The following is a 10,396-nucleotide window of genomic DNA, read 5'->3' on the forward strand; positions in this document are numbered from 1 at the left end:
TTCTATAATGGGATTGATAAAATTTATAGGTTTGGGCTGACTACAAAGTCCATTTGAAGGCCAAAATGCGTCGCAATAAAACCAATATTGCTGGTACGGGGGGCGGCCCATCTGTTTACTCCGCACTCACGCCATTGGAACAGCAAGCTAGCGATTTGCTGTCGATGGACCAAGCAGTCGACGGGATAGCTGGCACGCGGGAGTTTGGTGCGCGGCAGGCTATGACGGAAGTACCAAGTGAAATTTTGGAACCTGCTTTTAATAACGACAGCGATTCGGTTGAAATGAGTGAAGAGGAGAACGAGCAACCTTTCTTGCTACAACAACAACAGGAACCTTGCTGCATCCGATCGGTACTTACTCCACGCAAGAAGCAGAGTCTATTGGAAAGGCAAGTAGACAACCAAATTTAATACCAAAGCAACTCAGTAAAAGTGCTAAATGAGATTAATGACAATTTGAAAAACATTGCCAGAACGATGAGAATTACATTAAAAATAAAAAATAAAAAGTTAAAGTTCGCCAAAGAACAATTTGTCCATAAACAAAGAATGGACCGTGAAAATTTAAGAATCAAATTAAACAAATTAGAAATTAAAAAACAAATGTTGGATGTGGAGTTACAGACCAACAAAGCAATATCCAGAAAGTAGTAACAGATACACAAAATTTTTTTTTAAAGATATGTAGACACATAATTTATGTACTACAAGTGACTTAGTTTTTGTAATAAAATTTCCTTTTTATTTTCTATTTATTTACGTATGTACCTGCACATACACAGTGCATTACCGAAGTATAGTTTAGTGCACTTTTCAGTATGTATGTTATTTAGATACAATTAGTATTAATTTTTATATATATACACACTTTGTAACCCTTACTTAAATAAAAGACTGAAATCGTGAATTTAAATAATACTGAATTATATTTATTAGTTTAAGTTGTAGGCCTTAGCAGCCGTAAAAATACATAAATAGTATTAGTTTTTATATATATACACAATTTGTAACCCTTACTTAAATAAAAGACTGAAAACTTGAATTTAAATAATACTGAATTATATTTAGTAGTTTAAGTTGTAGGCCTTAGCAGCCGTAAAAATACATAAATAAATAACGTTAAATTTAAACCACTTTTTTATAAAGCATTTCTATTGGAAATCATGTCATTTTTTATTTGGTCTCTGATACAACTAGCAATATTTCCCATTCTATGATTTTCCACGTTTTCTGCATATATTACGTTCACTTCTTCCGGTTCAATTTCTGAACTGGGAAGATTTTCAACTTTGAACATTATACAAATATTGTGCAGGGCACAACAAACATTTAGTATTTGCACCACTTTTGCTGGAGCATAATGCAATTCTCTTGAGGCCAAAAGGCAGCGAAATCGACCTTTCAAAACACCAAAAACTCTCTCAATGGGAGACCTTCCCTTTGAATGTTTTTGATTGAAAAAATTCTCGTTAGAATCCTCCGCAAAATTCCTGTATGGGGTAAGAAGCCATGGTTCCAACGGATATCCTGAGTCACCTGCAGATAACAAAAACATAAAGGTATTTTTAGCTGAATAACATTCATTACCATTTATTATATGTATATATATTATGTTATATATTACATAAGTAACTATGTTAATGCGTGTATGCTACCATTACATTAAATCGATATATTAAAAAGCTTACCGAGAATTCGTTGGCCAGTATCTCCATTTTCATAGGCAGTCCTTAAATATTCGCGCTCAGCGGACAAGTTCCATATGTGCGAATCATGCGATACACCTCCAAATTTACCATTGACCGCTCTTATTTGCATTTTGTGATCACATATCTAAAATAGAATAAAACATGTAGGCACAATAAAAGTAATCTTATTTAATCGAAATACACTTACGATCATTGCATTTATGCTGTGCTTAAGCTTTCGGTTAAAAAATAGATGTTCGTCTTTTGATGGCCTTATCATTTGAATGTGCATTCCGTCTACAGCTCCAATCACACCCGGAATTCCGCATTTAGCATAAAACCTACGGTTGGCATCTTGTTTTTCGCGATTGCTCATTGAAAAAGTAATATGCTTTGGACACAATATCGTTTCAATTGCACTGCAAACTTCCAAAATACAACTCGAAACGGTTTGCTGTGCTAATCCCGCGTGACGGTCTTGGCCAATCAAGTGTTGGTATGCACCCTGACCAAGAAACTTCAACGTTGTAGAAACTTTTATTATTTCAGGAACTGCAATGCTCTCCGTGGGGTTTTCAACTCACTTTTAATGCTATTTAGCACATACAAAAATGCTTCCTTATTAAGCCGAAAATTCTCTACAAAATTAATGAATAGAACATAAAGCAATAGTATACATATGTATGAGTAATTTTGTAACGTTTAAATTACCTTTGATCGCTGAGACTCATAATGTTGGAGATGTCCCTTATAATCCTCCTATCAATTCTTTCTTCATTTAAATCGTCCCATAATGCTACAGAATCCATTTTTTAATTTGTTCAACAAAAATTAATCTTTAGCCGAAATTGTAATCGCCTTGTTTGTTTTGTTCTCTTTCTTTGACTTTGGTCAGTGATGCATACTCAAGCAAAAAATTAGCGAAAAATAAAAAAGCGACACTGTTAGCAATGCGATAGCGCTACAGAGTTCCAATTACCTTTCGCATCGCAATTTATTTTCGCATCGCACTGCCTTTCGCATCGCAATACAGAGTAGGCCCCCAGGACTAACAGACATGAAAACGTTAGGCACATACATACCCAACAACATTATAGCTTTTGCTCATCCACCACATCCAACACTTAATACAATATTTACAAAAACTAAAGACAGAACAAAAAAGGAACAACAACACAACGTTATTTGTGAAATTAAATGTAATGGCAAAAAAGGCGAACCCTGCGACAAAATATATATAGGAACAACGAAGCGAGCTTTGGGAGTGAGAATAGGCGAACATAAAGCAGAGGCAAAAAATAGAAAGATGACGTTAGCCTTGGCGCAGCACATCAACAAATTCGATCACTCAGCTGATTTCGACAATACACGAATAATAGATGTGGAACGCAAAATAAAGAAAAGATTAACGTTGGAAAGGCTTCGAATCCAACAGCAGATAAATAATGTAATGAACTACAAAGAGGATGTAGATAATATCAGCTGTGCATACAAATGTGTGATAACCAACATTTGACGAACAGCTGGAATAGAGTGTAGATGGTTTTTAAATGTAAAAAATTTTGTTTATGTTAAATTTTTATATTTTTGTAGAAATGTGCAGTTAATTTGCAGTCTACAATTTATGTTATGGTATGTATGTACTATAATTTAGAAAAATATTTTCTAATTATGTTTTCTTGTCAGAATAAATACATAGTCTCCCTCAAGAAGACACAGTAACGTGTCGAAATGCGAAAAAAAGAAAAACTAATGTTTTTGCTTTAAATTGAACGACCAAAAAGCTCTTACAAATAAATAAATACCTTTTTATAAGCTTTTATTTAGTTTCACTTTTGTTGTCTGTAATGGAATCTTGCAAGTTAAATTTGATACACTTCCCGGTGTCCGATTGAGCTGAAATTTTGCACACATGTATAACTCCGATGACAATACAATATTACTTTGTTAGAATTCGATAAATTAATCGATAACACAGTTATCGGTAAAGATTTGTATTTACTTTGGCATAACAGCCTAAGTCCCATACAAACCCGCCGATACCTATCCGTGGATTGTGATATTTGGACGTGGTGAATCACGCGTGTCACGCGTGGTGAATCTCAACGCTTGCGAAAATCGGTGACACAACCCTCTGTTGTATTTATGTGTATAACCAACATAGCTGAATTTTTAAGGCTGTTTAACTCTGTAATCTTTTCTGTATGTTATTTTGCTTTTGGAAAAATTACCTATTTGAAAAAAGCTGGCTGAAAAATATTGGCATAACAGCTTAAGTTAAATCAAGAATGGAAAATCTTGGAAAATTTGAGCAGATGTGGCAATTTCGCGCGTCCGTTGAACGAAATATTGACAATCTGCTGATCATCGCTAAGAAATTAGCGACATTCCATCAACTAAGCAGCACTTTAGCAATACTACTGTTATTATTTGGCAGCTCAAAACACAAATATTAATAGTGCATTAAATCTAAAATATACAAATACACCATAATAATTTACACGGCCAAAGCCATAATAATTCACACGGGTCATCAATTCTTTCTCTGATTCAAAATCTGAACTACCAGCGCTACCGTCAACAGCTCAGTGTCATCATTGCCAGTAGCGCTAATAACACCAAACTCGTGCCTGACACACAAATGTCGTTTCACTCAATAGCGCAAGTAAAATGTACTACGCACTCACTACTAAGAAGCGTCAAAAATTCGCTTGGAGTAATTTCGTCAATGAGCTACCATTGAGCTGGCACCGCATTGGCGCTGGCGCCATGCAATTTACATCACTAAAATTGCGCGAATGCCCAGGCTCATGACTTCAATACTTATATTTACAATGCTTTAAACTTTAAATACACCTCTGAAGTTGCTGCGCATAAAATGTGTACTAATAAATTCCAATACGCATTATACGCAGATGTAACTGATATATGTGTTTTTGTTTCACCCCCTATACTTATATTTAAAGCTTTTCTAAGAACAAGTTTCTATTACTTGTTAATAAAACGAACTAAAAAGTAAAAAATAAAATTAAAGAAAAAAAAACTTTTTTAAAAATAAGCTTTTATTATTTTGGTTAATAAAATTAACTACAAAGTAAGCAATAAATTGAATCTAAAGAAATGTAACACTTTATAAGTTCATTGTAAGCTTAAACGATAATTAGGTTTTTTTGTCTGCGACAAAAAATTCTATATCGTACATAATTATATATTTTTAACATTAAAACTTTACACCTAAATTATTAAATCTTACAGTTTATATCAAAGTCCAAATTGTTCTAATAAAAAACGTGTTAAATTTTGATGGTATAATTAAGAACATTTAGGATCTCATTTTCTTGCTATCGCAATGTAACACGCTTTTATTAGAACAATTAGGACTGTGATATAAACTGTAAGATTTAATAATTTAGGTGTAAAGTTTTAATGTTAAAAATATATAATTATGTACAATATAGAATTTTTTTGTCGCAGACGAAAAAGCCTAATTATCGTTTAAGCTTACAATGAACTTATAAAGTGTTATATTTCTTTAGAGTCAATTTATTGTTTACTTTTTAGTTAATTTTATTAACCAAAATAATAAAAGCTTATTTTTAAAAAAGTTTTTTTTTTCTTTAATTTTTATTATTATTTATATTTTACAGAAATTTCTGCTTAGTTATAATTATTATCTCACCTTTTCCATTTTTGTGAAATTTTTTCTACATAATTTGCTAGGCAATTGCACTGAATTTTTAATCGCCCTTAATTTTAATGCACTTTTCGCATATCTTTCTGGATGTTCACTTTTCTGTGATTTTGGGTTTTATATTCTTCTTTTTTTCACATTCCTTTTTTACATTCCTCTTATCCGATATTCAAAACGAAAAGGAGTCCCATTGATTCTTTTCGGATTCGGGGCACTCCCAAGAAAAAGAAGGAAAACTAGTAATCCACGTGGCAGACCACGAGGATCTACTACGATTCACTCACAAATCTACACTTTTTAATTTTTCCTGGCTGTGTCTACAGCAGAACTAAGTATTTATCAATTCTTTACTTTTTTTTATTACCACAATCACTTTTAAATTCATAGTTTCCCTTTTTTTTATTTAACTCGAGCTCTACGAGTGTGTATACGCATATTCTGTTAGAAACCGGAACTAAAGTCTACCGTGGTGACAATTGTGAGTCAGTCCATGTGGATGAATTTTTCCGTGTAAAAGCATAGGAGAGCCATTAGCATTGTTGTTCTTTTTGTATTTCTTTTTAAAAATTTTACTTACGGCGGCAGGCGGCTTTGGTAACATCGTCTGCAGATGAGCGTGGTGAGTTAAACCATTGGTAATATAAAACACATTCATAAATCTTTTTCATTCTCTTATTTTTTTACACACTTACACCCATGGCATAATATACGTATACGCATTAGTTGATGACAAAACTTCTCAATTAAACCAGGAGAGATAGGTAAAGGGTGTCCTATTGAGAGGTTTCAATTTTGTTTGTATTTCTTAATTCTAGTTTCACTTTAATTCAAATAGCCTGGTTTTTCTTAATCCCTCGTTTAAAAGGATAGTAAGGGTGCCTCCCTCAACGAGTTCATATATTTTTCTTATTTAAGCATAACTATTATTAACATTTAATATTTTGGTTCAGGGTAGAAATAGATAACTTAAAATCCCATAGTCATAGGTTGAAATAATTAGACATATAAGAGTGAATATAACATTGTGGAAAATAAATTTAGTTAGAAAAAAAAAATGATTTCTTTCAAATTCCATAGTTGAATAGTAATAGAATGATGCAGGTCTAGATTTCTCTTTGTGTTAGTGTGGGTGTTGCCCTTGCGGCACACTAGGAATAAGTGGGGTGTTGCGACTAGATTGACAGACTATGAGTTAGGCCCGACATTTGACTTTCACGAACGGACTATGTCAGGAAAAGGGAACCCCACTCGGTTAGCGGAGTCAAAGTTGGGTTCGAGGTTGTTCATGTCACATGAACAAGAGGGGTGGGATGACTCCACCTGACACGCACGGTCTTCTACCGCTTTACCTCTCCTCCTTTTATTTCTTTAGATTCCCTTTTCTGGTCCCAGGTTTCCACCAATAGGCATGATAATTATAATTTTGTTTTTGTGACTGTGGGTCGAGGAAGGAGGCAAGAACCGCGCCTAAACGCCGACGAGCCTCAGACGGGCTACCAGCATGCCAAGCCGCCACCCTTCTCGCCCGGACCAAGCAGTTACATCACAAAGCTTAAGGCGTTTAAGCAAGCATGCTACAGCTTAGCGAGTATCTCGTAAGCGTTTTGATACGTGCAAACAGAACATTAAGGTGGGTCGCCGCGCACCGTCAATGATAGCATTCTTTTGGGTTTTTTTTTTTGAGCTTGCATTATTCATTGCAAGATCTTATCAAGTAAATTTTTTTACAATTTTTGTTGTTATATCGGCCTACTGATTTTAAGATCGCGGGTTCGAATCGAGCTCAAGGCCTAACAATAATTTTTTATCATTATTATTGTTATGATAAATTTTTTCTTAATTGAAAAAATTTTTAAATTAGAATAGAAGAAAGAAAAAATTTAGACAACTGCCAAAGCTCGTTGTATAGATCCATTTCGGGAACTGCTGAATTCCTTCATCGGCAACGTTTAGGCGCCGCTGCTATAACCATTCAGCCATCACAGCGGTTTTTTGTTTGTCTTCATTAATCCTACTTCTATTCTGGTTCGTGCCAATTGATATTCACAACACTGCGACATCTGTTGCAGAATGGATGTGAAAATTGGACTTGTTTGATGGCAATGCCGCCATAGTGTCATATTTTATTGACACTTTTTCCCCGTGCTCTGGGATATATTAACAATTTTTGTTGTTATATCGGCCTACTGATTTTAAGATCGCGGGTTCGAATCGAGCTCAAGGCCTAACAATAATTTTTTATCATTATTATTGTTATGATAAATTTTTTCTTAATTGAAAAAATTTTTTAAATTAGAATAGAAGAAAGAAAAAATTTAGACAACTGCCAAAGCTCGTTGTATAGATCCATTTCGGGAACTGCTAAATTCCTTCATCGGCAACGTTTAGGCGCCGCTGCTATAACCATTCAGCCATCACAGCGGTTTTTTGTTTGTCTTCATTAATCCTACTTCTATTCTGGTTCGTGCCAATTGATATTCACAACACTGCGACATCTGTTGCAGAATGGATGTGAAAATTGGACTTGTTTGATGGCAATGCCGCCATAGTGTCATATTTTATTGACACTTTTTCCCCGTGCTCTGGGATATATTAACAATTTTTGTTGTTATATCGGCCTACTGATTTTAAGATCGCGGGTTCGAATCGAGCTCAAGGCCTAACAATAATTTTTTATCATTATTATTGTTATGATAAATTTTTTCTTAATTGAAAAAATTTTTAAATTAGAATAGAAGAAAGAAAAAATTTAGACAACTGCCAAAGCTCGTTGTATAGATCCATTTCGGGAACTGCTAAATTCCTTCATCGGCAACGTTTAGGCGCCGCTGCTATAACCATTCAGCCATCACAGCGGTTTTTTGTTTGTCTTCATTAATCCTACTTCTATTCTGGTTCGTGCCAATTGATATTCACAACACTGCGACATCTGTTGCAGAATGGATGTGAAAATTGGACTTGTTTGATGGCAATGCCGCCATAGTGTCATATTTTATTGACACTTTTTCCCCGTGCTCTGGGATATATTAACAATTTTTGTTGTTATATCGGCCTACTGATTTTAAGATCGCGGGTTCGAATCGAGCTCAAGGCCTAACAATAATTTTTTATCATTATTATTGTTATGATAAATTTTTTCTTAATTGAAAAAATTTTTTAAATTAGAATAGAAGAAAGAAAAAATTTAGACAACTGCCAAAGCTCGTTGTATAGATCCATTTCGGGAACTGCTAAATTCCTTCATCGGCAACGTTTAGGCGCCGCTGCTATAACCATTCAGCCATCACAGCGGTTTTTTGTTTGTCTTCATTAATCCTACTTCTATTCTGGTTCGTGCCAATTGATATTCACAACACTGCGACATCTGTTGCAGAATGGATGTGAAAATTGGACTTGTTTGATGGCAATGCCGCCATAGTGTCATATTTTATTGACACTTTTTCCCCGTGCTCTGGGATATATTAACAATTTTTGTTGTTATATCGGCCTACTGATTTTAAGATCGCGGGTTCGAATCGAGCTCAAGGCCTAACAATAATTTTTTATCATTATTATTGTTATGATAAATTTTTTCTTAATTGAAAAAATTTTTAAATTAGAATAGAAGAAAGAAAAAATTTAGACAACTGCCAAAGCTCGTTGTATAGATCCATTTCGGGAACTGCTAAATTCCTTCATCGGCAACGTTTAGGCGCCGCTGCTATAACCATTCAGCCATCACAGCGGTTTTTTGTTTGTCTTCATTAATCCTACTTCTATTCTGGTTCGTGCCAATTGATATTCACAACACTGCGACATCTGTTACAGAATGGATGTGAAAATTGGACTTGTTTGATGGCAATGCCGCCATAGTGTCATATTTTATTGACACTTTTTCCCCGTGCTCTGGGATATATTAACAATTTTTGTTGTTATATCGGCCTACTGATTTTAAGATCGCGGGTTCGAATCGAGCTCAAGGCCTAACAATAATTTTTTATCATTATTATTGTTATGATAAATTTTTTGTTAATTGAAAAAATTTTTAAATTAGAATAGAAGAAAGAAAAAATTTAGACAACTGCCAAAGCTCGTTGTATAGATCCATTTCGGGAACTGCTAAATTCCTTCATCGGCAACGTTTAGGCGCCGCTGCTATAACCATTCAGCCATCACAGCGGTTTTTTGTTTGTCTTCATTAATCCTACTTCTATTCTGGTTCGTGCCAATTGATATTCACAACACTGCGACATCTGTTGCAGAATGGATGTGAAAATTGGACTTGTTTGATGGCAATGCCGCCATAGTGTCATATTTTATTGACACTTTTTCCCCGTGCTCTGGGATATATTAACAATTTTTGTTGTTATATCGACCTACTGATTTTAAGATCGCGGGTTCGAATCGAGCTCAAGGCCTAACAATAATTTTTTATCATTATTATTGTTATGATAAATTTTTTCTTAATTGAAAAAATTTTTAAATTAGAATAGAAGAAAGAAAAAATTTAGACAACTGCCAAAGCTCGTTGTATAGATCCATTTCGGGAACTGCTAAATTCCTTCATCGGCAACGTTTAGGCGCCGCTGCTATAACCATTCAGCCATCACAGCGGTTTTTTGTTTGTCTTCATTAATCCTACTTCTATTCTGGTTCGTGCCAATTGATATTCACAACACTGCGACATCTGCTGCAGAATGGATGTGAAAATTGGACTTGTTTGATGGCAATGCCGCCATAGTGTCATATTTTATTGACACTTTTTCCCCGTGCTCTGGGATATATTAACAATTTTTGTTGCTATATCGGCCTACTGATTTTAAGATCGCGGGTTCGAATCGAGCTCAAGGCCTAACAATAATTTTTTATCATTATTATTGTTATGATAAATTTTTTCTTAATTGAAAAAATTTTTAAATTAGAATAGAAGAAAGAAAAAATTTAGACAACTGCCAAAGCTCGTTGTATAGATCCATTTCGGGAACTGCTAAATTCCTTCATCGGCAACGTTTAGGCGCCGCTGCTATAACCATTCA

The 10,396-nt window shown here is 34.5% G+C and overlaps 1 pseudogene; it reads right to left on the reverse strand.

Annotated features, from left to right (window-relative positions):
- Positions 1 to 1,140: 1,140 nt before the first annotated feature.
- LOC137235325 (putative nuclease HARBI1) lies at positions 1,141 to 2,653 on the reverse strand (annotated as a pseudogene).
- Between the last annotated feature and the right edge of the window lie 7,743 nt (positions 2,654 to 10,396).

This window comes from Eurosta solidaginis, chromosome X (genome assembly GCF_040869045.1).
Source record: "Eurosta solidaginis isolate ZX-2024a chromosome X, ASM4086904v1, whole genome shotgun sequence".
In the NCBI taxonomy this organism is placed as follows: Eukaryota; Metazoa; Arthropoda; class Insecta; order Diptera; family Tephritidae; genus Eurosta; species Eurosta solidaginis.